This window comes from Magnolia sinica, chromosome 5 (assembly GCF_029962835.1).
Source record: "Magnolia sinica isolate HGM2019 chromosome 5, MsV1, whole genome shotgun sequence".
In the NCBI taxonomy this organism is placed as follows: Eukaryota; Viridiplantae; Streptophyta; class Magnoliopsida; order Magnoliales; family Magnoliaceae; genus Magnolia; species Magnolia sinica.
This window is the reverse complement of record NC_080577.1, coordinates 24,124,453-24,152,125: the sequence shown is the minus strand read 5'-3', so window position 1 is coordinate 24,152,125 and position 27,673 is coordinate 24,124,453. Positions and strand designations below refer to the sequence as shown.

At 41.1% G+C, this 27,673-nt stretch overlaps 1 long non-coding RNA gene across 3 annotated transcripts; it reads right to left on the bottom strand.

Annotated features, from left to right (window-relative positions):
- Positions 1 to 447: 447 nt before the first annotated feature.
- Positions 448 to 27,673, bottom strand: LOC131245783 (uncharacterized). Of its 3 annotated transcripts, none has more exons than XR_009170984.1 (6): positions 27,538 to 27,673; positions 21,153 to 21,234; positions 3,328 to 3,407; positions 2,236 to 2,335; positions 835 to 1,022; positions 448 to 680 (listed from the first exon to the last, which is right to left on the bottom strand). It is a non-coding gene; the product is annotated as an uncharacterized LOC131245783 (long non-coding RNA). The 3 variants fall into 3 exon arrangements; XR_009170983.1 differs by lacking the exon at positions 27,538 to 27,673 and adding an exon at positions 24,414 to 24,637; XR_009170985.1 differs by lacking the exons at positions 21,153 to 21,234; positions 27,538 to 27,673 and adding an exon at positions 3,831 to 4,049.

Below are 27,673 nucleotides of genomic sequence, written 5' to 3'. Positions count from 1 at the left end.
TCCATCATTCTCTCAAGATCACAATAGGACATGAGGCCAGAAATCAGGCAGATTCAAAGCTCAGGTGGACCACACGACATGAAACAGTGAGAACAAAAATGTCCACCATTGAAAATTTCCTGGAGCCAACCATGATGTTTATATGACATCCAAACCGTTCATATGGTTATTACCACTCGGATAAAAATTTAGGCACAAATATCATCCTGATTCAAAACTTGTGGCCCCCCATAAAGTTTCCAATGGTGGGCGTTCAATATCCCTGCTGTTTCGTGTCATGTGGCCCACCTCAGTTTTGGATATGCCTAATTTTTGGATTTATCGCAGGCATCTGTGGGCCCCACAAACTTCCTACCATGGTAACTTCCTGTGGCCAGGGGAACAAATTACAATTCACTTCCCAGAAAAACCAGGCCTTCAAAGCCCATTGGATGACCAACAATCACATAGGCCACACTGTAAATTAATGGAAGACCATCTATCTGACCCCACATATAGCTTTGGCCCACCAAGTGAATGAATCAGCCAAGTTTTACCACCATGTGATACTTACAAGGACAACCAACCTTTACAGTGTGCACTACCTAATGAAGGGCCTAGATCAATCACATATGCACCATCTAAGAGTGGGCACTGGGACTGTAATGCTAGCGCTGCATTCCATCAGAACTCCATAGCTCCTGCAAAAACACATCACACATCAGAAACACAGACTTGCATGCGTCCATAAGAAAAATGTTCATGTACTAAGTAATAAGCATGCATAAAACCATATATATGCTAAAACATCCATAATTTATTATTTTCAGTGGACAGTTTAAGTATTAAAAATACCATAATTTAAAAATCTGGTGCCCGTGTCGAAATAGAGCCACTGCTCGCCAATGTAATCGATGATTTCATCTGCAGTCAGATATTTCACAGACAATCCTTGCATTATGCATTCCCTGCAATGACAAACACACGGCGGGGATTGTTCCTGTCTTACATGTTACTGATCAAGATGAGCGGATCAGAATTGACTGCAAATCCAAATAAAGAGAATTCAACGTTTTGCTATCAAACTGCATATAATTTATCTAACTCCTGTCAAACTGATTTGGTTCAGTACCAGTTCGTCCACTGCTTTGCGTTACTTTGAAATGAAAATGTGTGTGCACTTCACTCAAGAGGTAGAACAAGGTCCTGAACATCCACCCGTCCATGAGGTGTGCTCTTCAATGCTATGTCATCAGGCTGAAATTAGCCCAATCAGAAACTCTGGTGGGCCACACCACATGGAACAGATTTATTTATTTATTTACTTACTATTTTTTGTTTGGTTCTGTGTGTAGATGGGTGGGAACCAATAATATAGCCTTCCAGACTGTTATGTGGGGCCCTGTTGTGCATGTGCCATCCAATACATTCGTCAGGGGTGCCCCCACAAGGATGAAGGGACACCAAAAATCAGACCATTCTAAAACTCAGGTGGGCCACACCAAATGAATTTGGAGGTTTTAGGCATGATTTTTTCGTTCCCTCAGGTGTGGCTCACCTACAGTGTCTGATGAGGCTGTATTTTGCAATCCAGGGTGAACTTGAGCGGTGCACCTGATGGACAGAACAGTATGTCGTGTAGAAATCACAGTGGGCCCACACTATCATGACTTAAGATAATGTCCAGACCATGGGATCGTGACCCTTTTTAAAAAGTTGGACCGTGCTTGGAAGTTACTATATTTGCATTGAGCGGAATGGCCATTCTGCTCCTTTCTCATGGTATGTTGTAACGGCCATTATGAAAAAAAATGACCCATACAGCCATTATAGCTCCTGTAACGGCCCATTACGCCCCTGTAAAGGCCATAACGGCCCGTTATGGGGCCGATACATTTTTTGAATTTTTTTGTAATTGATAGAGAGAGAGAGACCGTAATAGCTGTTATAGCCCATATCATAAAGGTAATGGTGGTGGCCATTACAGCCACCGTTACTGCGGAATACCTTGGACCTTTCTTCTATTAGAAGAAACAAGAGCGCTTGCTCTTTGGCACCTGTTTCACATACTTTCTCCATTACGCTCAATGCAGAATGGAGATTCCATACTTGCGAAACCAAGTGCTGCTTTCAATATAAATTCAGTTCCAGTTACATAGGATGCATTTGCACCCTTTTCCAAATGGCATCTTAGCTGTTTCTCAAAGTAAATTGTTAAAACCAGAAGGCCTATCAAGGCATTTTTGTTTAACTCACCTTATTTTCATATAAAATCTCATGCAGAGATGATCTTCTCAACGTCTTTCCCTTCTCTACAGATGCAGATGACACCATAGTCTCTACAGATAATCCATACCTGAAAAAAGCAGTTTAGAGATGAAACATTAGTCATTGCAATCGCAGGAAAGCTCGTCTCTTTCCACTAATTCATGCACTACAGGTTGAAAATTTTGTCTCTTTAAGCTTAACTAAATGTTCATTTCGAAAATGGGGGAGTGATGTTTCATCATACAGCATCGAATTCAAACATTTTCTTCCCATCACTGCATTAGGATAATATTTGGATATGGAACTTTGTAATCATGAAGTTAAGCTGCATCCTTGGTAAGCAGCATTCAGGAAATGCAATGTTTTCACAAGGAAAGAAAAACACGGGCAAAGAACTTGCCATAGAATCTGACTAACAACTGCAAATCCTAACAATGCATGGTTTTCTTTGTCCTGTTTCGGTTATTAAAGATATGGCTATTTCAAGATTGGACAGTTGTGCACCATTAACAGAAGTGGAAGACTATGAGAAAGAAGAGAAACCAACAGAAGTAAATGCTAGCAGACTCGAACAGGCATATGAGAAATCCAACCCAAGTAAAACAGCTTTGTTTGAAAACTTTTGGAACATGCATGGAAGAACGGAGAAGCAATTGCTCGGGAATGGGTCAGGCCGAAACACATCCATGTCCAGTCCATGAGAGGACTACCAGAGTTAAGAGATTGGTCTGGGCCAGCCAGGCAAATACTCGGCCAATGGTGTTCGATAAGCAGTGCAGACTAGGTCAACCTATTAGGCCTAAGGGCAAGCTCAAGCCAAACCACATACCAATGAGCTATGGGCCATCACCAACCTCAAAAATAAATAAATAAATATACAAAATTGGGCCGGAAATATCGGCCCAAGCCCAATCCACGTGCCTCTAAACCCAGCTCGAAACAGCTGGATTCATGCACATAGGACCAACCCAACAGAAGAACCAAGTGGGAGATGCAGTTGACCAAGATTCAGGAGTTGAGAAACCATGTCATAAAAAAATCATATGTAAATAAATTATTATGGTGCAGCAAGAAACACACCTGCTCGGGAATCCAAGCTCCAGTGATGCTAAAAGATTCATGTAGATCTGTACCACATAAAAACATGACTTTGGGGAATTCTACATCAAAGAGCGATCATTCAAACTCTACTAAAAAGAAACAGTGAACATCCAAATAAACATGCATGACAGTATAGGAGTAGAACAATCATCACCATCATTATAATAGCCATTGCCAGCTAAAGAACAATATTAGAAAATTTAGAAATAAAAAGGGCATCACCATCATCGAAAATGTCACAGATGAATATTAGAGATTTGGAGTATATTTTCTAGTGAGGAATCACACAATATGAAATGACAGACTGCAGTATAGTAGATTAAACTAAAATATTATTAGTTTCAAGCAAAACCATTTCCATGTACCAAAAATGATCCTCAATGGGACATGGAAGAATTAATTTCTTTGCTGTTTCTATTAGATGAAAAGTGTATCTAAAGTTTGGTAACTCAGAGACCAAGGGCAAAACACTGCAGGTATACCTCCAGGAACCAGTCTGCTCTCGCACAAGGAAAGTTCTAGACAAAACGGTTGAGGTAAGCTGAGTGCTGCTTTGCTTTGCCTTGGATGAAAGAAAAACCTTTACATAGCATAGAAAAGATGTGAAATAAGACAAAAAAGGGCATGCTCGAAATAGGATAACAGATTACTTATAGGAATATGGTCATGTTCTTTTCTGGATTCTCATTCAACTACAGCATTTTCTTCTAAAAAAGAATCAGCTTATTCCTCTGCCACAGCTCATTTCCATTCTTTTCCTTGATAGGTAACATGCCTTTATGAATTTAAATAATATGTAGAGTTGGGCTCCATATAAAATATGAAACTTCAATGGTGAGAAAAGGAATATCCAATTGTAAGAGATGATCTAAAGACATTCTTTGGACAAAGAATCACCATCCTCTTTTTCTCCAATGGAAGTGGGGAAACATCTGAAGAGAGAAGCATATATCATGCAGTCATCTTCATCGTCACTCATCATCATCATCTCACCTTTCTCCCAGGAATTTGGGGTTGGCTTCCAATGGCAAATTGGTAAAAAAATAAAAATTTATGATTGGCTATCCGCCATATATCATGATGCAGGACATGAAATTAAATATGACATGCAAGATTTCAAGCTTTAGATCATACCAATTTTAAACAATCACAAAATTTCACGTCTCACATACGATCAAACATTCAACAAGGGGAATCTATGGGGGTCCAAGCCTATACCCGTTAGGCTGCATCAAATAAAATTATAAACCAAACAATGCCCAAAGGAGTGTCGATTCATCCACTCTTGCAAAGGATTTTTCCCCAATTCAAGAGATTCATCATGTTTCAATTCGGGGAAAGTCTAGGGTTTGCAAAAGTGGGAAAGAACTTGGAATTTAGGATTATCTAGGGTTAGGGTTAGGGATTTAAGGCAAGAGAGAAGAGAGAAGAACCTGAGACAGTCCACACGTGTGGACAGCAGTTTGGCCCAGACGCACATGCGTGGGTTCCTGTCTGCACGTGTGTGGGGCCCACGAAACTGGAAACGGCCACCTAAGGTGTGGTCGGTGTGGTTGGCCAAGGGTGGCCCACTCACACACCAAATCTCATGTCAATCCGCTGTCCGATTTGTGCGTGGTGCTCCACCAAAGTTTCAACCCCCCTGGAGGGCCAAAATCTGAAAATCTGCTGTAAAGGAAAACTTGAATACAAAAATGGGTAGATTTGAAGATGGGATAGTTGTGGGAGATGATGGATGTGGGGTGTAGGAGGTGGGGACGGTTTGGGATAGTTGCGGCTCCGTACCACGATAATTAGCCCTTCGAGAAAGGGAGAGTTTCACACCCAATTAGCTTCTTCAACTCCGAGGAATATAGAAGAAAAAATGCAAAATTTCATTCACAAACTTCAATGGAAAAAAAAAATACCTACACGAGGTTGCCTATTTATAAGAAAACCTTAAACCCTAAAAGTTGCACCATGTGCGTACACTCTTACTTAGAGGCGAAGTAAAAAAATAATAATAATAATAACAACTCATCAACGCAATCAAAACCGTTCACGAGGTTTCTAATAACGATAATAACCAAAACTCAAAATCCTAAATCATCTAGGGTAGTGGGCCACGATCATGAGATCTAATGGTAAATTCATATGATGATCGGGTCCACTCCAATACTCCATAGCATGGCCCCCTAACTAAGAGGTCCTCCGTAGATATCGTCGTCGATCCAGATTGATAGTGGGGCCTTCCTCCTCCTCTCCTCCTTGAAGACGTGCTTAGGGTGGGGAGCGTGCGTGTGTGCATGATGTCCCCATCACATCAGCGTTCCTCTTTTACCTATGCTCCTAGAACCAGCCATGGCAGAGGCTCACTGATGGGGACACCACGCACACACGTATGCCCCCTTACGCACATACGTAAGGAGAAGGAAGGCTCCACCATCGATCTGTATCGATGATGACATCCATGGAGGGCCTCAAAGTTAGAGGGTTGTGTTATGGTTCATTGGAGTGGACCCGATCATCATGAGGATCCCACCATTGGATCTCATGATCATGGCCCACTACCCTAAATGATCTAGGACTTTGAGTTTTGCTTGTTATCGTTATTAGGAACATCATGAACAGTTTTTATTGCATTGATTAATTGTTATTTTTGTTACTTCGTCTCCAAGAAATAGTGTGCGCACATCGCATGACTTTTAGGGTATAGGGTTTTCTTATAAATAGGCAACCCCTTGTAGGTTTTTTTTCAAGATTATGAATAAAATTCTGCGTTTTCCTGCTTCTCTAATTCTCTAAGTTGTGGAAATCTAATCGGGTGCAAGACTCTCCCTTCTTCAAAATGCTAACTACCGTGGTGCAAAGCTACACCCGTCGCAAATCGCCCCCACCTCCTACCCTCAATATTCATCATCTCCCACAGTCATCCCATCATCAAATCCACCCCCTTTTGCAACCGATCCTTCCTTTACAACAGATTTGCAGAATTAGGCCCTCCAGGAGGGCTGAAACTTCGGCGGAGCACCGTGCACAGACCGGACGCCCGATCAGCCTGAAACTTGGTGTGTGGGTGGCCCACCCTTGGCCAACTAACCCAAGTTGTCCCTTTTTGGGTTCATGAGCCCCACACACGTGCGGGCAGGATCCCACGCACATGCGTCTGGGCTAGATTGATGTCCACATGTGTGGACTATTTTCAGGTTCTCTCTCTCCTCTAATCCTCTCTGCTCTCGCCTTAAATCCCTAACCCTAACCCTAGATATTCCTAAATTCTAAGTTCTATTCCACTTTTGCAAACCCTAGGCTTTCCCGAATTGAAACATGTGAATCCCATGGATTAGAGAATAATCCTCTGCAAGAGTGGATGAATCTACTCTCCTTTAAGCATTGTTTGGTATATAATTTTTAATTGATCCAGCCTTAACATGTGAAGGCTTGGACCCTCGTAGATTTCCCTTGTTGAATGCTTGATCTTATGTGGGATGTAGAATTTTTGTGATTGTTTCTAAATTAGTATGATCTAAAGCCTGAAATCTTGCATATCATGTTTAACTTTCATGTCCTGCATCAAATTTGGTGTCAGAGCTTAGGGTTTTCATAGGGGAATACATTGCATGTTTAGGGTTTAGTTTATTCACGTCTATTTTGCATCAAGTCTCATCATATGGGGCTGTTTAGGACCCATCATTCACAACATGGACTGCTGAATTTTTTGTTGTCAGAAAATCCCCAATTTTCATGGCTGAATTTTCTGTTAACAAATAATTTAGCCAGTTATGTTGCTGGAATTTTAGTAGTGTTGTGTAGTTTCCCTCATATAGAGTCTTATAGGATCATTTAGTCTCATTTGGATGCATATAATTGCATTAGAGGATCTTTGAGTGAGTGATTGTATGCCCACGCGTATTAGTCATGGTTTTGGTTTGTACCCTACACTAAACATGTAGCAATTGCAAGAATCCGTGAATGACCTAACCCAGCAGTTTGAGTCTTTGGGTAGGCGCTTGGAACAACGTATTGACCAACGCTTGGATCAGCTTAATGTGCGCGTTACCCAACTAAAAACCACCATTGAGGAAGATGCTCAATCGCAAGCAGGTGGTCAAGAGGATAGACCAAGGAATGAAGGTGGCCAAAGAAACGATCATGGGTGTGCACCCGTGCACCCACCTCTGAAGGACATCATGATCATTATGACCCAGATGCGCAACTCTTCAAGAGAGTTAGAGTAGATGCCCCTACGTTTGATGGCCACTTGGACCCTAAAGCTTTTCTAGATTAGTTGGCGGATATGGACCACTATTTTGAGTGGTATGACATGTCGGATGCTCGTCGGGTCTGATTCACCAAGATAAAGCTTGTGGGCCAAGCAAAGAGGTTTTGGGCTACTGTGGAGCGAAGGAAAGAAAGGTCGAGGGAGCCACAATAGTCCATTGAAAAGAAATGAAAGAAACTCTTAAGGAAAAGTATTTCCCTTTCTCTTATCACTTGAGGTTGGTTGAGAAATGGCAGTCTCTTCGACAAGGTTCCATGAGTGTGGCGGAATACATTGAAAAGTTCAAAGAGTACTTGACCCGGTGTGAAGTTGATAAGGATCCCGTACTCACTCTTACTCGATTTAAGACGGGCCTCTGTTCTGACATTAGGAGAGAGTTGCTCGCCAAGGACATAGACACTCTTGAACAGTTGTATCAAGTAATGTTGGAGGTTGAGCAATACCTCAAAGCATCTATGGGAAGGCAGTTTGAGTTTTACGATTCTAGCGCTAAGGCCAACCCTTCTGGGGCTAAGCCTAATACTGGATATCAAAACAAACCTTCCAGTAGTTCTCAGTCTAGGCCCAAGGATGATAAGGGTAAAGGAATTGTCGCATCTAACTCGCGCAGAAGTGATACAACTAGGTGTTTTAGATGTCAGGGGTTTAGTCACTTTGCCTACCAGTGCGGCACGAAAGAGGGCACCAAGGTGCTCCTTATTGATGGGCAAGTAGAAGTAGTGCCCTCGGAAAGTGACGATAAGGAGGAAGAGTATGAGCCAGTAGAGACCCTAGTGATAAGGAAGAGGGAGCACAAGAGTCTGCGACCCTGGCAGTAGTGAGTTGCACCTTTGCCCAAGCAAAGAATACCGACAATTGGTGCCGCAACACGATCTTCTATACTTATGCAAAATGTGGTGATAAAAGTTTCAAGATGATCATGGATAGTGGTAGTTGTGCCAATGTGGCATCAGCTAGCACTGTGAGCTATTTGGACTTGAAGCTTTAAGCCCATCCTCAACCCTATAGAGTGTCTTAGTTTGATGAGACTTTCATTCCAGTCTCGCACCATTGGCTTGTTCCCATTCAGTTTGGATCATATAAAGACACACTTTGATGCGATGTTGTTCCCATGGATGTTGGCCATATTATTTTGGATAGGCTCTGGCTCTATGATAGAGATGTCACCATATTTGGTCGTTCAAATGTGTGTACATTCTAGTTTGAGGGCAAGATAGTCAAGCTAAATCCACTTCTGCCCAAGAACATGACTGAAAAGGAGTCCACCACAAAGAGTGGTGTGAGTGGCTCGAAGGAATTGAAGGAGTCGAAGTCCAAGTCTAAGCCTCTCCATATTCTAAATACCAAAGACTTTGAGCAAGAGACTGAATCGAACTCAATGGTGTACGCCCTTGTGGTTAGGGAGAGTGCACCAAAGGCTAGTGTAGAGTTACCCATTGAGGCCATTTCGATAGTGAATGAGTTCCCTGATATCTTTCCTAAGGATCTACCAAATGAGCTTCCCCCTATAAGGGATATACAACATGTCATTGATTTAGTCCCTGGGGCGACTCTACCAAACCTCCCTCATTACAGAATGAACCTAAAGGAGCATGCAAAGTTGAAAAGACAGATTGATGAGCTCCTAGAAAAGGGTTTCATTCAAAAGAGCACGAGCTCGTGTCGTACCTGCCCTTCTTACACCTAAGAAGGATGTTATATGGAGGATGTGTATTGATAATAGGGTCATCAACAAAATCACAGTCAAGTATTGGTTTCCCATATAGCGTCTTGATGACATGTTGGATATGATGGCTAATGCTACTATCTTCTCCAAAATTGACCTCAAAAGTGGTTATTACCAAATCCGTGTACGCCCTAGTAATGAGTAGAAGATGGCCTTCAAGACAAAGGATAGGCTATACGAGTGGCTAATCATGCCTTTTGGACTGACTAATGCCCCAAGTACTTTCATGCGTGTGATGACCCAAGTGTTGAGGCCTTTCATGAGGAAGTTCCTGGTCGTCTACTTAGATGATATCCTGATTTATAGCATGACTAAGGAACAATACCTCAACCATTTGAAGCAATTTTGTGGGATCCTTAGAGCCGAGAAATTGCACGCCAACCTAAAGATGTGTGCATTTATGTCTAGTAGTGTTATCTTCTTAAGTTTTGTTGTGTCAGCTAAAGTTGTGTCAGCGGATCCCGAGAAGGTCAAAGCCATTGTCTATTGGCCTGAACCCCACAATATTCACGAGATACGCAGCTTTCACGGCTTGGCCACCTTCTATAGGCAGTTCATTCGAGGCTTCAGTTCCATTATCGCTCCCATCATGAATTGCATTAAAAAGGGAGAGTTTCAATGGACAAAGGCAGCCTCGAAAGCCTTCAAGGAGATAAAGGTCAGGATAACCGAAGCTCCAGTCACGTGACTTCCGAATTTTTCGAAAGTTTTTGATATCGCATACGACACGTCAGGAATCGGCATAAGAGTACTTAGTCAGGAAGGGCACCCTGTTACCTTTTTTAGTGAGAAACTGAATGAGGTGAAGCAAAAATACTCTACCTATGACAAAGAACTCTATGCGGTAGTGCAATCACTGAGCCACTGGCGTCATTATCTATTACCGCAAGCATTCGTCTTATTCTCAGATCACGAGGCCTAAAGATATCTGAACTCTCAAAAGAAATTAAACCCTAGGCACACCATGTGAGTTCAATTCCTTCAAGAGTACACTTTTGTACTTGAGCATAAGACCGGTGTAAAGAATAAGTCTGTCAACGCATTGAGTCGTCAAGTCGTGTTACTCAATTCCATAAGTGTCAAAGTCATGGGCCTCGAGCATGTCAAAGAGGACTATTTTGAGTGCCCAGATTTTAGAGTTGTGTACGCGTCGTTGTTAGAGAGTCCGTCAAGAGCTCACAGTGATTACTTGATTTTAGACGGATATTTGTTTAAGAGTGATCGCTTGTGCATACCGCACACCTCCCTCCGCGATTTCCTTGTCTAGGAATCACATTCAGGAGGGGTCGCGGGTCATTTTTATCGAAACAAGACCATTGCCCTAGTGGAGGATAGGTTCTATTAGCCAAGCCTCAAGCAAGATGTGACCAAAATTATAGGACAATGTCGTACTTGTCAACCGACAAAGCAGAAAAGGCAAAATACGGGATTATACACACCTTTGCCAGTTTCATTCATCCCTTGGCAGGACATCAGTATAGATTTCGTGCTTGGGCTCCCCAAGACTATTCAGAAACACGATTTCATATTTGTTGCCGTGGACCGTTTTTCTAAAATGGCCCACTTCATTCCTTGTTCTAATACCTCTGACGCATCTCATCTTGCCAAGTTGTTCTTTAGTAAGGTTGTCAAACTTCACGAGATACCAAAAACCATAGTGTCTGGCCGTGACATGTGATTCATGAGTTATTTTTGGAAGACACTATAGCATATGATGAATACTAGGCTTCAATTTTCTTTTGCCTACCACCCTCAGACCGATGGCCAAACTAAGGTGGTCAATAGGAGCCTAGGGAGTTTACTCGGATGTTTAGTGAGGGAGCACACCACGACATGGGACACCGCACTACCTATATCCGAGTTTGCATTTAATAGTTCTATCAATAGGTCCATAGGTTTAGGTCCTTTTGAAGTCGTTATTAGTTATAAACCTAGGAAGCCTATTGATCTTGTCCCTATGTCAGTCTCATAGGCCATCAGAGTCTGCAGAGTCCTTTGCACATCACATTCATTCATTACATCAAGAAATCAGGAGAAAAATCACTACTAGTAATGAATAGTACAATTTTTTTGCAAACCAACATAAACGTTTCAAGGAATTCAATGTAGGAAACTCTGTGATGGTTCGCATCAGGCCAGAGCGGTACCCCTGGGGAGTCGTTCGTAAATTACACACACGTAGCGCTTGACCATTCAAAATTATAAAACGAAACGGTCTCAATGCGTATGTGATAGATCTTCCACCTTCCATGGGAATTAGTTCCACATTTAATGTGAAAGATCTAATTGCATTTCAGGGGACCCCTGATACATTGTACAGCCTTTCGCCTATCCATCCTGATTCCCCATACCTTTCCCTTGATCCATGGCCTCTTCTCGACCCTTCTTCCCAGCCTCTACCTCCTATACCTACCCTTCCCACGCCCAGAGAGGAGATAGAGGGTATTTTGGACCATCAAATAGTATCAACGTCGGACGGCGGGTTTCAAAAGTACCTGGTTAAATGTAAGTCAAGCCAAGCTTCAGATAGTACGTGGCTCACTAAGGAGCTTCAACGAATTGATCCTAACATCTTGGAGAGGTTCAAGAGTTTTATTTCGCCAGTGGCGAAATCTTCGTAGCCAAGGAAAGTTGATGGGGACATCACGCGCACACGCACACCCCTCCTACGCACGTACGTAAGGAGGAAGGCCCCACCATCAATCTGAATCGATGACGACATCCATGGAGGTCCTTGAAGTTAGAGGGTTGTACTATGGTTCATTGGAGTGGACCCGACATCATGAGGATCCCACCATTGGATCTCATGATCGTGGCCCACTACCCTAAATGATCTAAGACTTTAAGTTTTGCTTATTATCATTATTAGGAACATCATGAACGGTTTTGATTGTATTGATTAATTGTTATTTTTGTTACTTCGTCTCTAAGTAATAGTGTGCGCACCTGGTGCAGCTTTTAGGGTATATAGTTTTCTTATAAGTAAGCAATCCCTTGTAGGTTTTTTTTCATTGAAGATTATGAATAAAATTTTACATTTTCCTGCTTTTTTAATTCTCTGAGTTGTGGAAATCTAATTGGATGTAAAACCCTCCCTTCTTCGAAGGGCTTATTGCCATGATGCAAAGCCATACTCATCCCAAATCGCCCCCACCTCCTACCCTCAATATTCATCATCTCCCACAGCCATCTCATCATCAAATACACCCTCCCCCCTGTAACGCCCCGTGTTTTCAGGACCCGAGCACACGACCCGTTTCCCAAAAACCCGAGTGTTAACCTTAAAGGATAGTCAAAGTCGAGTATATATTTTTCTTTTATCTTTCATCAGAGTAAGCAGATGAGCGTAGAGTGGACAAATCAACGTAAGGGAAATTTCATTATCATTTAAATATCAGCCCATAATGACTTATACAAACCAATGTCTCAACATTAACGATTACAAGATTTGCATACATAAGAAATAACAGAAAGCATATAAATGTAAGTCGCATGACCACACAGCTCCTCTTAACAATACGGCCATACATCCATGGCACCCGTGCACAGCTCCTCATCAAGTCTGAACATATACATTATCTGGGTCACCTGTTCTACCTGTACGATTATATATTTGATGGATGAGTGGCCAGCTCAATGTGAATTCCCCTCAAGATTACACACCGCCGCATTAGGTAAGCATAGTTATAAAACAACAAGGAAATCAAGACAATATATGATGCAATCTTTTTAAATGCATGGATGCGTGAATGCACATCGACCTGGGGATGCACATCCAGTCGAACTTGGGCTCGTCGCCCATGCAAATCATCGACCTGGGAAAATCATCCAGTCAAAATAGGGGTCGATAGTCGGTGGTCTGGGAGCTAGCGAAACGATATCCCAACAACTCTAGGGCACGTGCTACAGCATTTAGAATAGCCACCCGTCATCGCCAATATGCTATGAATACATGATTAGCCAAACTATTATTAGTTCAGTTACAATCAGCCAATTTAAATAAGCTCAAGGTCACTATGGGGAGCGTATAGCCCAGCGTAGGCCGACGGCTCGGGCATAGTGTCCTATTACCACCATCCCCGGCCCATGAGATTACCACCTTAGGATGTTTAATGGAACACCGTCGACTAGTGGTCAATCATATTACAACATATGGGGTTTACCATCGCATGGTTACATAGTATAAAACATTGATCCTATATATAGAAAATATCAAAACAAAACCACATAGGGTGAGTATCAAAACGAGCCACATAGAGTAAATATCAAAATCATGTGATAAAAGACCATCCTTAAAAACCATTGGACATAACAACCTTGGATGGTAGGCCCACATCAATGATCCATCTAGACCACCACTCAATAACCATGAAGTCGAAGGTCCATTACGATCACAACTAGTTAAGTTATATCCCAAGTATGGGTGTACATTCATATGTGGAAATTTTCCACTAATGTAACAGTTTAAGTTCCATAAGCAATCCACAAAAAGGAATCCACAAGCATGAGCAATTATACAGGATAATCATAAGCATGTAATACAGTAATTCAATTTCCGCCAGCTAACAAATGTGATTATAAAGGGAGATATCAATTATGAATTTAAATAAAAACTATAACTTAAGCTAATGAGAAGATGGAAAGCTCAAGGGGAAGAATCATCACCTTATATTTTGAACCGCTTACCCATGTTGCTAGAGAATGCATGTTTTCCTTAGAGTCAAACCCTATCATGAATTGTAAAGTTATACCGTTAGATTCAAGCTTTACACGCTATTTTAGGTCAAGGTCTTAACCTAGGGTTTGGATTACCTTAGTTTTAGGGTTTTAATGTAGAACTAGGTTTTTGTCCTAGAATTTAGGTCTACGATAGGTTTTTAGGATTTGGATTGTAGTTGGCGTGTGATAATTTTAATAATTGAAGAGTAATTATTAACATTAGTGTTATAATTAACGTCAGCTAATTATTAATAATAATCATTATAATGCTAGTAATGGTATGATCTACTATTAATGATTGTACCAAAGAATAATAATTAAATTACTAATATGTAATAATGATAGTTTTGTTTGTAAGCACTACTATTAGCATGAATAATCTGCTAATGGTTAGTTGTGTTTAATAACCGTAATTATTATCGTAATACTAATGATAATAACAATAGTTATCATGTATCAATAGTGGATTCAATCATGATAATATATACTATAATCGGCCATTACAGTATTTATAATCATTTGTTTGGCTCACCAAGTTGTGGTTCACAAATCCAACCCATCCATTAAGTGTGTCCCGCTAGTTTAAGGGGTCAAACCAAGTTTCAGGTGCATCCAAATCTCAGCTGGACCCCAGCAAGTGCTTTTATATGGTTTAACGTGTCTTCACAAGATTGTAGATGGTGTGGGCCACCCGAGCTCTATGTATGGCTGATTTTTGGGGGCACCCCATATATAAAGGGAACCCATCAGATGGACGGTGTTGATGTTCAACACACCACATGGTAGGCCCTGTGGTGGGACTATGGTCCTAGCCAAAATTTCAAGCACAAGGAGGCAGTGTCCTCTGGACGTTTACACCCACAACGTGAATGTTCAGTATTTATTTATTTATTTATTTATTTATTTGATGGTTTTTGATAGGTGGGGCCCACCTCAGGAGGATCTACTCTGACGGTACGGTTCCAGGCTCAGGATAGGTCCAATGAGTCCAATATTGATATGTCTTGATGCACAGAAATATCACGGCAGCCCTAATGATTTACCACTATTAAATTAGTCTTTCTGCTAGTGTGGCCTACCAGAGAGTTGGGCTAGCTTCATTTTTCGGGTCAACGACTAAAATGAGGCGGGAAATGGGATGGACGGTGGAGACAGCAAAATCGATGGGAGTGTTGAATAACACATACCCCAGTCAGACCCACGTAACTTGGTAACGTCAATACAGCAGCCGTCCTGCTGCTGGGGCCACGGATGAACGGCGTGGAATAAAATACATACGGCAGGTGGCCCTTGGATGCCACACGTGCACTGGGCCCATGTGATGGGTGTGCAGCCCACCTGGTTTGTTTTTTTGTTTGGTGAGGCCCAATAGCTACCTTTGAAATAGGGCCCATTTCACGTTGCATACGACCCACTGCCTGGGACTGTTTGAGGCCATTTTTCAGCTTCTTCTTGGGCTGAGAGACAGCTCCTTTGCATGGCCTGCTTGTGAGGCTAGTTCTAGCCCCAACTAGAGCTCGACAGGGACATTTCCTGTCCCGCTTTCAGCCTCAGAAACGGCCGGGTTTAACGTGATTTCGGCCTGACTTTTAGCCTGTTTTCAGGCCTGGTTTTAGCTGAGATTGGACACCCATTCAAAGGCCTATCACAGCCCCATTTATGGCCTGCTTTCCGGTCCCAAACGTGGCCACCCACATAAATAATAACTGCACAAAAATGAAGAAGAAAATGGAAGAAGGAAGGGATCAGAGAGTGGGACGTTTTTACTTGGCCGGACGGTGTGCTCACGCCCACTCTCTCTCTCTTTTCTTTCTCTTTCCACAGGAGTGGTGTGGCTGCAGACTTACACTGACTCGGTTCGGTCCGTTCTCACGGACTGAGTGGGGACAGTGCGAGCCGAGCTCACCTTCCTTCTCTGTCTTCTCTCTCTCTGTTTTCTCTCCTTGCTTCCTTCCTTTCTCACTTCTCTTCTGTGTGGAGTTTGGGAGGGTTGAACCTCCCCATTTATAGGCAGGGAGAGGAAGGGTCCAGCGGCTGGGATAGACTCTGCAAATCCCTAGGCAATGACCGTCGGTGGCTGCCTCTGTTTTTTCTCAAAACGGATAAATGCGGCTTGTAAGTTCTCCCTGTTTGGCTATTCTTGGCTTGAGAGAGAGAGCTGGCGTCTGCACGTTGGAAATCCAACCGACACGGCTCTCCCCATAACTTCAGCGGTCTGTTCGCCTTCCATTATAGAACGGACGGTCAGGGATAGATTCCCTTCGTTTGTTTTCGGGGGCCCACAGAGATGTTTAGATGAGATTCACTCCGTTCACTAGGTTCATTTACTTATATAAGGCTATGATCTCGAGAATGGGTCCGACCTAACTTGTAAGTGGGCCATACACCTAAACTTTTACTCCCAATGGTGGGTTTCTGACAATCTAATGGTTGGATCATCCCAGGATTGAGCGTCAACGGTTGGCAAGAGCCAAGGGGCCAAAATATGAAACATATCCAAGTACTAGGTGGGCCATACGTTGCAAAAGCATGTGGGATAAACCCACCGTTAAAACTAACGTGAAACCATGTTGTTACTCAAAATAGGTGGGGTCCACCTATGATGATCTTTCAGAGAATCCATGCCATTCACCACTTTTGTATCGCTATGTTAGGACATGGGGTCAAATATGAGACGATTTGGTTAGTCAAGTAAGTCGTACAGTGTGTCCAATAGCAACCAACACTCACCGTTAAACCCCATGCACGTAGCTTGCTGTGAAAATTTGAATGAATTGAGTTATTTTATGTGAAGTCCACTTTACTACTTGTAGTTGTACGATCCGCTCTGTTCATTATGTTTAACATGCCCTGCTAGGATTAAGGTCCAAAAATAGGGCAGATCTATTGATCGGGTGGGCCATACTATCCGATCAAGCATCAATGGTGGCATGTAGTGGCATTCACTATTTACAAATTCGTTATCCATTTCTCAATAGGCATCCGACGCCCGTTAGGTCAAAATGTGTTGTCTGAATGTCTTGAAATTTGGCGAACATGCATCATTTTTCGTGCTCTTTCCTGTGATCCAGTTTGGGTCCCGATCTCTCGAGGATGAATAAGATGTTCTTTTAATGGCTAATATATTTCAAAATTTCAAAATAATATTTGTACTCCTCTGATTGACAAGTTACCAGGTAGTTTGGACTTAAACCTGAAGATCTTCATAATGACCGATTCATCCTGATATTCAGATGGCCCATTTGGCGGATCCAAACCTGATGGATGGTCAAGTGACTTGTTAAAAATAAGGAAGTTTTATGGTTAGCACTCTAACCATGCATATGGGTGGATTTATGGTCAGTTTTGTGAATGGGTGATCACAAAGTGGGTTTTTGGAGTGATTAGGGGTATAGGTCAATGGCGTTTTCGTAATTATTGTTGATCTGTGAGTTTTGGAAAATCTAATGGCCCCACATGGTTATAAGTATGTTTCTAAGCAATTCTTACAAAAGAACATATATCTAAATCATTATGGATAGGGAGTTTCTTCGTTATTCTGTTTAAGGGAAAGTTCTTACGTCAAATCACATGACGAATGACCTTGTTTTGAAATTCAATGGTTAGATGGCTTGATCCATAAATGGAGATCATTCCCAATGGATAGATTCGTGTCGGGGAATGGGTGCAAGGTCAGGATAGCTAGGTTGGTGTCGTACACATGTACGTATCAAGTTAAACTTCATGGTAACACCCGAGGACTTTCAATACTTGGGTATTGAAAAGTTCGGGGTGTTACAGTTGTTGCCATAACCTTGCCTCTAGATCTTACTTTGTCAGTACATTTGAAGGCTGAAACTTCGGCAGAGCACCGTGCACAGGCCAGACGCTCGATCGGCCTAAAACTTGGTGTGTGGGTGGCCCACCCCTAGCCGACCAACCCCAAGCTGTCCCTTTTTGGGTTCGTGGGCCCCACACGCGCGGACAGGATCCCACGCACATGCGTCTGGGCCAGATTGTTGTCCACACGTGTGGACTATTTTCAGGTTCTCTCTCTCCTCTAATCCTCTCCACTCTCGCCTTAAATCCCTAACTCTAACCTTAAATATTCATAAATTTCAAGTTCTATTCCACTTTTGCAAACCTTAGGCTTTCCCGAATTGAAACATGTGAATCCCTTGGATTGAGGAATAATCCTTAGCAAGAGTGGATGAATCTACTCTCCTTTGAGCATTGTTTGGTCTATAATTTTTAATTGATCCAGCCCTAACATGTGTAGGCTTGGACCCTGTAGATTCCCCTTGTTGAATGCTTGATCTTATGTGGGATGTGGAATTTTTGTGATTGTTTCTAAATTTGCATGATCTAAAGCCTGAAATCTTGCATATCATGTTTAACTTTCATGTCCTGCATCACTCGCATTGACACCACTCACACCAACATGGTCTCCCCCACTATTAACCACCATACCAACTATAACATGCATGTCTCCAAGGGGCGAGCAAGTAATGTAGGATCATGGAGGGGAAATTTCTAGGCAAACCACTAAGCAACCACAAACGTGAAAGGTCTGCTTGAGCGGTTGGCTGCTTGAAATAGCAGGGAATTCACATGTACACAATTACATGACTGTTTTGTATTTATATTTTCATGCTCCCTTAGGACACCATACATTTTTTTGGTATGAGGGATCTTGTATATATACATGACACCATAACATGCATGCCTCTACCCACGAAGTGGAATTGCAAATAGCTGATGTCTAGAACATGCAGTGCCAAATGAGGCCACTGAGCACCAATAGACAAGATCCCTCATACCAGGTAATAAACACAAGGCACCCAAGTTGGCACCAAAGCTCACAAATGTTGATCACCACTAGAGCAAAAGTGGTACAATCATGCTGAAGTAGTTGGTTGCAAGGAAAAGCAAGAAGTGAACCGGTACACACACACACACACACACTCTCTCTCTCTCTAAAGATGAAGCAATTATTAGGCAAAGCGAAAAAACAACAAAGGAATCAGAATTTTAAAAAAATAAGATACAACAAGCATAGCCCCTCGGCTGGAAAAAACCCAATGCTAGGCCTCTCAAGACGCCCAATCCTTGAAAAACAACAAGACCGAGTTGAACACCCCAACCGAGGAGACATTTTTTATTATAAAAACAGTGGTTGTTTCTTTTGGCCCAAATGGTTGAGAGAACAGCTAAGAAAACAATCCTCCACTTTTTTTAATGCCAAGGATCCCCCCATCTCTACCATGCCACTAACAGAAGAGCCCATCAATAGAGGGAGGCATCACCAACAAGACTTTCGCCAACACGAGAACATGAGACCGGATATCTGAAACGAACGGGCAGTGGAGAAAAAGACGATCGATCGATCGATTTTGCTTCTTCGAGGCACATCAGACACATGTTTGGCAGGATCATGCCCCTTTTCCGGAGGTTATCGACCGTTAGGACATAATTCTTCCCAACCAACCACGCAAAGGCCGCTATCTTTGAGGGAGCCCCATAGGACCAAACAACACCTGAACGACAGCAGCTAAGGGATGAAGCATGCTCAGAAATAATGTTGTAGAAAGATCGCGTCGAGAAGATATCTGAACTAGCAAGACTCCATGCCAAGGAATCTTCACCTCTAGGGGTGGGCACAAACCCCTACAACCGAGACAGAAGGCCAATAGATTGGACAGCGTGGGCATGTTGCACGTTGTGGTGGGACCGTCGTCCTGAAATGATCTCCAGAATGGGTGGATGATATAGATAAAGTACATACATCATGTTGGGTCCCACGGTCAGTGAGCCCACCCCCAAATTGGCAACAAATAAACATCATGGTAGGACCTAGAAAGATTTCAACAGCGGGTGTCAACCCACCGTTTCCAGCATGGGGCACACCCGAGATTCGAGTCTAATCCATCTTTGGGGCCATGCCCTAAAATGTTATGGAAAATGGATGGAAGGGGGTGGATTTCTCATAATATGATAAATTCAAAGGAAGTCAAACCCCTCCCTTACCGAGGCCAGAGAAACAATAAGCCACAAAAATATCTACAATAGGATGGAGGAAAGCCAAAGCCATAAAGGAAGATCTAAGGGAGAAACCTCCACACTAGATATCCTCCTAGAATATGATTCTCCCCGTCACCCAATGCAAAGCCCATGCCATCTAAAACCTTCAGGCCACTTTGAGCAATCCCTTTTTCAGAGAAAGGATGATTTAACCCGTTAAGGCCAAACAAAGAACCTCATCACCCACCCCCCCCCCCCCCCCTCTCTTCGAGAAAGGAGAACATACCTCCATTTAAGAAGCGGGAATTTTCCGAAGGACGAACCCCCTTGCCAAAGGAATTCCCTCTAAAGTTTATCAATCCGGAGAAGAACTGATTTAGGACAATGAAAATGGGACGTATAATAGAGAGACGTATTAGAAAGAGAAGACTTGATCAATGTGATTCAGCTTCTAAGAGAGATGAGCTTACTTTTCCCAAGGGAGATCTTCCTCTCCACACGTTCTATAATTTTATCTCACAGATACAGGGTCGGTTTCCCCACACGGAGGGTAAGGCCAAGGCCACTCTGCACTTTAGCCTAGCCATTGCACATTGTGCAAAAAGGGAAGTTCACAAACAATTAAGTTCTCCAGCATTCATGCCAAATGAGCTTGCTTTGAGCACACTAATTGCTTCAAAGTTACTAGAGGCACAACTAGGACAAAATTTTAAGGCTAGGAACACATCACAAGCATAAAGCAGTAAGATGATGAGTGCACAACCAGAGGCAAAGTTGGAACTAAACATATTTATAACTACAATAACTTAAATATATGTTGTTGGAGTTGGAATGTCCATGGCTACTAGCATCAAACTTGCCCTCCAATGGATTCTCAAGAATTACAAATCTTACGTATCTAAATGGTGTTGAGGACCTTGAGGTACATTTTAATTCCGTACTCCCACATATGAAAAATTCTAGTTAACCATCTCATATTTCATGAATATGATGTATTGGATGGAGCTTTATAAATAAAAAATAAAAAATAAAAAAAAGGGATTAAAAAAAAAATTTAATCCATTGTACTAGTAAAGATAAAGTTCTGTGAGCCATTACCTCCAATGGATCCACTGTTATGGATGAAGAGGTTTTGCAAGCTAACTAAGACAACTTTCCGATGTTCAACAGATAAAGGGCCCTAAAAAAAACGACAGGATCATGTATTTTTACTTTGTCATATGATGACAATTGAACAATGAAGAGAAAATAAATGGAATTAGTGCATTCTAGCCACATGCCTCTCATCTTGTGCAAGCAAAAATGTATGACATATTGACGTTCAAATAGCATACATTGTTTATACTCGGTTTTTCAGTATAACAGAGAAGAGTAGCATTAAGCATGTAAACTTAAACATGCAACGATGCTATTGGTGTAATGAATTGGATTTCAGAACTAAAATAGTAATTAGTTTATGAGCCACACCAAAAAAAAAAAAAAAAAAAAAAATCTCCTAACATTTTATTAAAGAGGAAAACCAAAACAAAGAAAAGGCTTGTCAAAAAATGTTTCACTTTTCTCCAAGAAGAAATGTACCCACCGAATGAGATTTAAGATGCTTTCTTGCTTTAATGTTCTCTTAATCCCAAAAACCAGATTGTCCGTGATGGCCTTGAATGATGTGGTTATCTCAACCAGGCAAATGTGATTGGTTTAGAACTAAATAATGCATCTAATAATTGATTGGGAGAGAGGGGAGACGGTATATTAAGTACAACAAAATGGTCTTTTGGTATTTTTGGGTAGCAATATGTAACTCCATATAAAGATAAACCTAACTCTCCCAACTAGCATATAGATTTGTTAACATGTTTGAATCAAAGGGAAATCACATCATGAAAAAAACCAAAAAAAAAAGGGATGACATTAAGAGTCTTCCTGTTGACAACAATAATGAGAAGATGACTATTCCGTGAACAAAGAACTGGCCAAATGTAATTTCCTTAAAGAGTACGTCTATTAGATCTGTCCATTATGTAACAAAGTCATGGACATATCTTATATCATAAATAGTCCAAAACTACCTTATTAGACTAAATTGGTTCGCATTCCTATTTAAATTGAAAATAATAGGCTTTTCATGCACACACTTTCTGGAAGATCTCCAAGCATCCTGATCTTGTGAAGAAAATGAAGGCTACTAATATAATAGATAAGTTGATACTCAAACAGACGATTTCCATCTCACTAAATTCTTCATGTAGTAAGGATAAAGATAAAGAATCATCAAGCAGAAATTTCTTTCCTCTCAGTCAAAGAAAGAATAGTCTCAATGAATATAGAAATCTGTTTCTCTTTTATGCATTTCTTCTTCTTTGACAATTTTTAATAATTTCCATTTAGTATTTTATTTTGTGAATAACATTTCTGTCTCCATTTCCATCTAATAACTACAGTATAAGATGCAAAGAGTATCTGTATGAGTGCAATCCCCTTAGATTTATTGGTTGCTAAAGGCAAACTCAAACTCCCTCTATGAAGCAAATGAACAAGAATATTGGCGGCAAATGAAGTATCAAATCTAGCTTTTCATTCAACTAAGAAGCGAAACACACATACATCCACAACTTGCATAACAGAGTGTAACATAATTAACCCTGGACAACAAGTGATTGGACTATTATGACTAAAATAAGAAGTACCTTTATAACTCATAAAACAATGTATTTTAACACACGTTCCCAAGTTAAAGAATGAAAATCCACCTCCCAGTTAGAGAATGATCAGCTGAAATTTGTCGTGCCAAAGAGATTCGTTGGCTACTTCCAATAGTTGGTCATTAATTCTAAGGCATGTTTAGATGCCTGAAAATGAGTTCATCTCATTTTAGTCAATCAAAATTATGTATGCGAAATTATGATCTCTAATAAGAAATATAGTAATAGAAATCATATTTATTAATAGAGATCATTAGCAGCATCATCTAAGAAAGCTGACAGATTATGGATTGAGTGGGAAGCTGGGTACATGTAAAACTGAGGACAAGTGCATAGTAAGAGGAAGCTTGATGGAACCAGATCCAGATACAGTAGTTGGACTGACTTGTCCAGTGTAGATTTGAGTCACGACTGGCCCGAGTAGGGGATGAATTGTCCCAACTGACCCGAGTCAGGGGTGAATCGTTGGGGTGACTCGAGTTGTTGATCCGATGGGGTCTGACCAAATCACAATATCAAAAATATTACTCTGTGGATTTGGCCCACACAACCCAAAGGATATAGCTTCATCCTACGGCAGATCCAGTTGACGGTCCTCGTAAAACTTTTTGGTCAAGAAGATTAAAAAAAAAGTATGACAAAATAATTATTATTATTTAGTATTCTATTTATTCTAATTATTGCAATCATGTTTTCATAGCTGTTTTTGTTCCACTTGAACCTGGACCAATATTAGTTTTCACGGAAGTCTGTCTTTTCAAGTTATAGAATTAAGATACCAACTGCAGCAGTGTTAGATAGAATACCCTTACAGGGGCTAATCTTTTCACGAACGTAATCTTCTGATTAGAACAACGCGGACTAATGAAAACTCTAATAAAACATTAACAGGAAACCCTTCCTAAATGTTTACAGAAGGACAATTGCTATATGCAGTTCGCATTGTAGAAGTTGCATTCAGCTCCCTCCTCATAGTACATGTCTCAAACATGTCACCTACTATGTGGATAGGCAAATCACAGGAGCAAGGGGATTGGATTGCAGTAGCCATCTCAGCGAGTGTTCATATTCAACCATCAAAACTGACAACAACTCAATGGTCAGAGTTGTCCAATCACCGTGATTTCGGCCTATAGTCCATCTGTGAGGTGGCCAACTAGATCAACTGGCACGATCCTCGCACAAGTTTGCTGCATACTGTGAAGATAGAGCTGCATATGATTTCTATTACACAAGCTACATATTAGCATCCCTCATACAGACATGCACCCACTTTATTAATGAACCAATATCTTCCAAAACACACAAACACCAATTTGTATTTTCCATAGCAGTAGAAAGCGCTCGAGAAATTTTAAAAAGAAAAATAACTTTGACATAAATAAAGAACAATTGGATGATAAGACAAGGTGTACTCTCTTGGTTACATTGTTTGATGAGGCTAATCCAAAAGATTGCCTATCTTGGGTAACAGTGCATCCATAATTCCTATCATAGAATATGAAATATGGCTGTGATGATGAATATAGAAAAGAAATGGAGGAGAATAACAACTTATGGAGGAGATTCTTGATAGATGCAGACAGTTAAGCATTTCTTTACACAACAACTTCAAAAAGGCAAATGGAGTTGCAGATTGAGGAATGCAAATGCTACTCACCTGAGTATTGTTTGAATCGTGCTCACAGGTACATATGCTAGACTGAGACTTGTACAATATTCAGACCCTTCATCAGGCAAGCCCCATTGTGCCCGCATGTACCTACTCAAGTGTGACCTACTCATCAGGTAGGCCACACTTGTATATTGATCATGGGCCAACGTGTAACCCAACTCATGATTGTCAGCTTGTTCGCCTGATTTTTTGGGCCAGAGAATACAAACGACGAGGTAGCACATGCCAGCAAGTAGTAATCAATCCATGCAAGCAGTCTTCTCAATTATCAATGATTCAATAATTAATACAAGAATGGGCAAAATAAAATCTTACCCTTCTAGGCTGAGTTTGGATGTGCTATTGAATTGAAATAACAACTAAAGTTCAATAGAGCGAAAATGACGGAAACTGAAATTAACTTCCCTAGCATTGGTACTGAGAGATGAGCTCCAAACTGCAGTTGCTTCTGTTTCAAGTTAGACTCGAAAGGAATGCAACCACAATTTGAGTGCTACTTCCCATTACAAATGGTAAGGTAGCTACAATCTGGCATTTGCTCTCTATCGAATATTACAATTCAATTTGTCATCCAAACATAGTTCAAGAAGGAATTCCGATATCTAGAAGCTTCCCTTGAGCTTTAAACATACACAAGGTGCAGGTCAATTGTAATCCTACAATTACTCCTAGATCGTGTTCAATCGTGTTCGTTCTACCAATGTCTTGGCTCGGGATATCCAGCATGGGTCGTCCCATCAGAACCCAGGTGTAGACATCATCCAATTATTGGGACATTGCATTTTCTGGTTTCTATTCTAGATGAGCCATGGGTCGAAACTTGTGTTGGTTCTGATAAAGCAATATAGCAGAAAATTGATATATCACAAACAAGAAATAATGAAAAAATTATCTAGAGAGTTGAGGCATGTTACAGTCTCCATCTTAAAGACATATTTGCCCCCATAAGAAAGATCCTCAATGCATTGGATCTCAGCAGCTTTGCCCTTAGGATACAACAACTCTCCTCCATGATGAACGGCTTAGATCAGGTGTGCACGCAATCTCAACCACATGAATTCAAACTTGTTCTTTCTGACTTGCCCAAAGGAAGAATGCAAAGAGAGAAAACCAGAGAGAGGAGAAGAAGAAGAATGTTTTTTGTTTGTGTAACTGGGAAATGAAATGCCTTTATAAAGAGATTAAGTAGAGCCACAGGACTTGAGGCATATGCAGGTGGCGCATTGATGACATGTCAGTGCATGACAACTTATTAATTATTTGTGTCAGTGCATGGCGGCTCTCTGCCCAAGCGTGCATACGTGTGACGTCATCTGTGCAAAGAAATCAAAAGTATCCAAATCAAAGACATTGCATGGCATCGCACCTTGCCACAATCGTGACTACAGCCATGGCCTGCATGCGCGTGTGCGATGTTACTCACATGGCATACTCTTAGTTCCAAATACAAATAATATTTTTATATACAGGCTTTTTCTTCCTATCTTCTTTCCAATGTAGGACTAAAGCTAACACCAAAAATAAGGGAACAAACCAACAATACAAAATAAATGATTAAATAGGTTTTTCCCATTTTTTAAACCCTTTGCTTTCCTAGCAATCCCTCTTTTTAAAAATAATAAAGATAGTCGAAGAGAAAACCAATTGGGCAAATCAATGAAATCAATTAGGAACAGCAAGTTATTTTGAAGTGATTTGATATCGACATTGCATATGAATAAATTGAGAACCCCATTCCCATGATGTGGTGGTGCTATAACCTGTAGCGATGAAGGTTAGACTGTCCTTAATGAGTTTCATAACTGTGATACAGTGGGATGTCTAGCTGCAAGTACATCCCTGATAGGCTCACCTATATGAGTGTTGAAGTGGAGTCGCTTCCCATAAGAATTGGGACATTCTCTAGAGTGCCTATGAAATTGAGATAAAGTACATGATCGTAATATGTTGGCTTAAGAAATTCAAGTTGCTTTTCATAACTCTATGTTACTATCATCCGACAAACCAAGCATGTTTACAGCAAGCAAGTTTCAAATCTTTAAGATATCTCTATTGAAGCACTTTGTTTCATTGATTTGCCCAATTGGTTTTCTTCTCGACTATCTTCACCGTTTTTCCTAATTTTAAATTGTTGAGGATTGTTAGAAAAAAACTGGAATTAAAATAGGAAAAACAGTTTTTTCCTAGTCTTGTGATTTTGGTGTTGGTTTAGTCCTACATAGAAAGGGGATGAGAAGAGAAGGTATTTATATTAGAATCATTCACTTGTTGTTTGTATTGAGAACCAAAAGTATGCCATGGGTGCAACTTCACACATGCGCACGCGGGGGCGGCCACGGTCTGTGGTGTGGTGTGGTGTGCCTTTGACTTGGGCTCTTTTTCTTTCTCTGCATACGTGACGTCATGGGCAGAGAGCCACTATGCACTAACACAATAATTAACGAGCCGTCATGCACGGACATGTCATTATTGCACCAACCACACGTGCTTAAAGTGCAACGGCTCTAATTAGTCCCTTTATAAAGGCTTCCGGTCCTTCTATTCCAAACACAAGATCTATCTCCTTCTTCTCTTTGGTTTTTTTTTAATCTGCAATCTTCTTCGGGCAAATCAAAAAGAGCAAACTTGGGCAGAGCCGTTCATTGTCTAAGAGAGCTGTTGTATCCCAGGAGAAGAGTTGTTGGGACCTAATGCAGTGCAGTAAGGATCTTCCTTGTGCCGGCAAATCTATCTTTAGTACAATAACTATAGTATGCCTCAACTCTCTAGATAATATTCCTATTATTTCTTGTCTATAATATTTCGATTTTCTGCTTTTATCTCCGTATTAGATCCAACATGGATGACTCTGGCTGCCAATGTGTATGTGTGTGACTGCGGACTGTAGAAGATAATTGTTTCAATGTTCACCAATCAGCTACAGAAATCAATGGTTATAGACTTAGAATCACCCCTTCTTCTCTGTGGGTCCAGTCAAATTAGGTTAGAGATGATGGACGGTTGGGATTATCTGACCATTTCTGCATTTTGTCCCCTTAGGTAATGCAATGAGAAAGGAAAAAAGAAAAAAGAAAGAAAGAAAGAAAGAGCACAAGCGAATATGGAGAACCTTTGAAACTCGTTTCCTTAGCTCGAAACTGGAGAGAATTAAAAAATAAAATAAGAATGAAGAAAAGAAACAGGAAAGAAAGATTGGTAATAAAGAAAAAATAAATAAAAATCAGAGAAATATAAGAAATAGAATA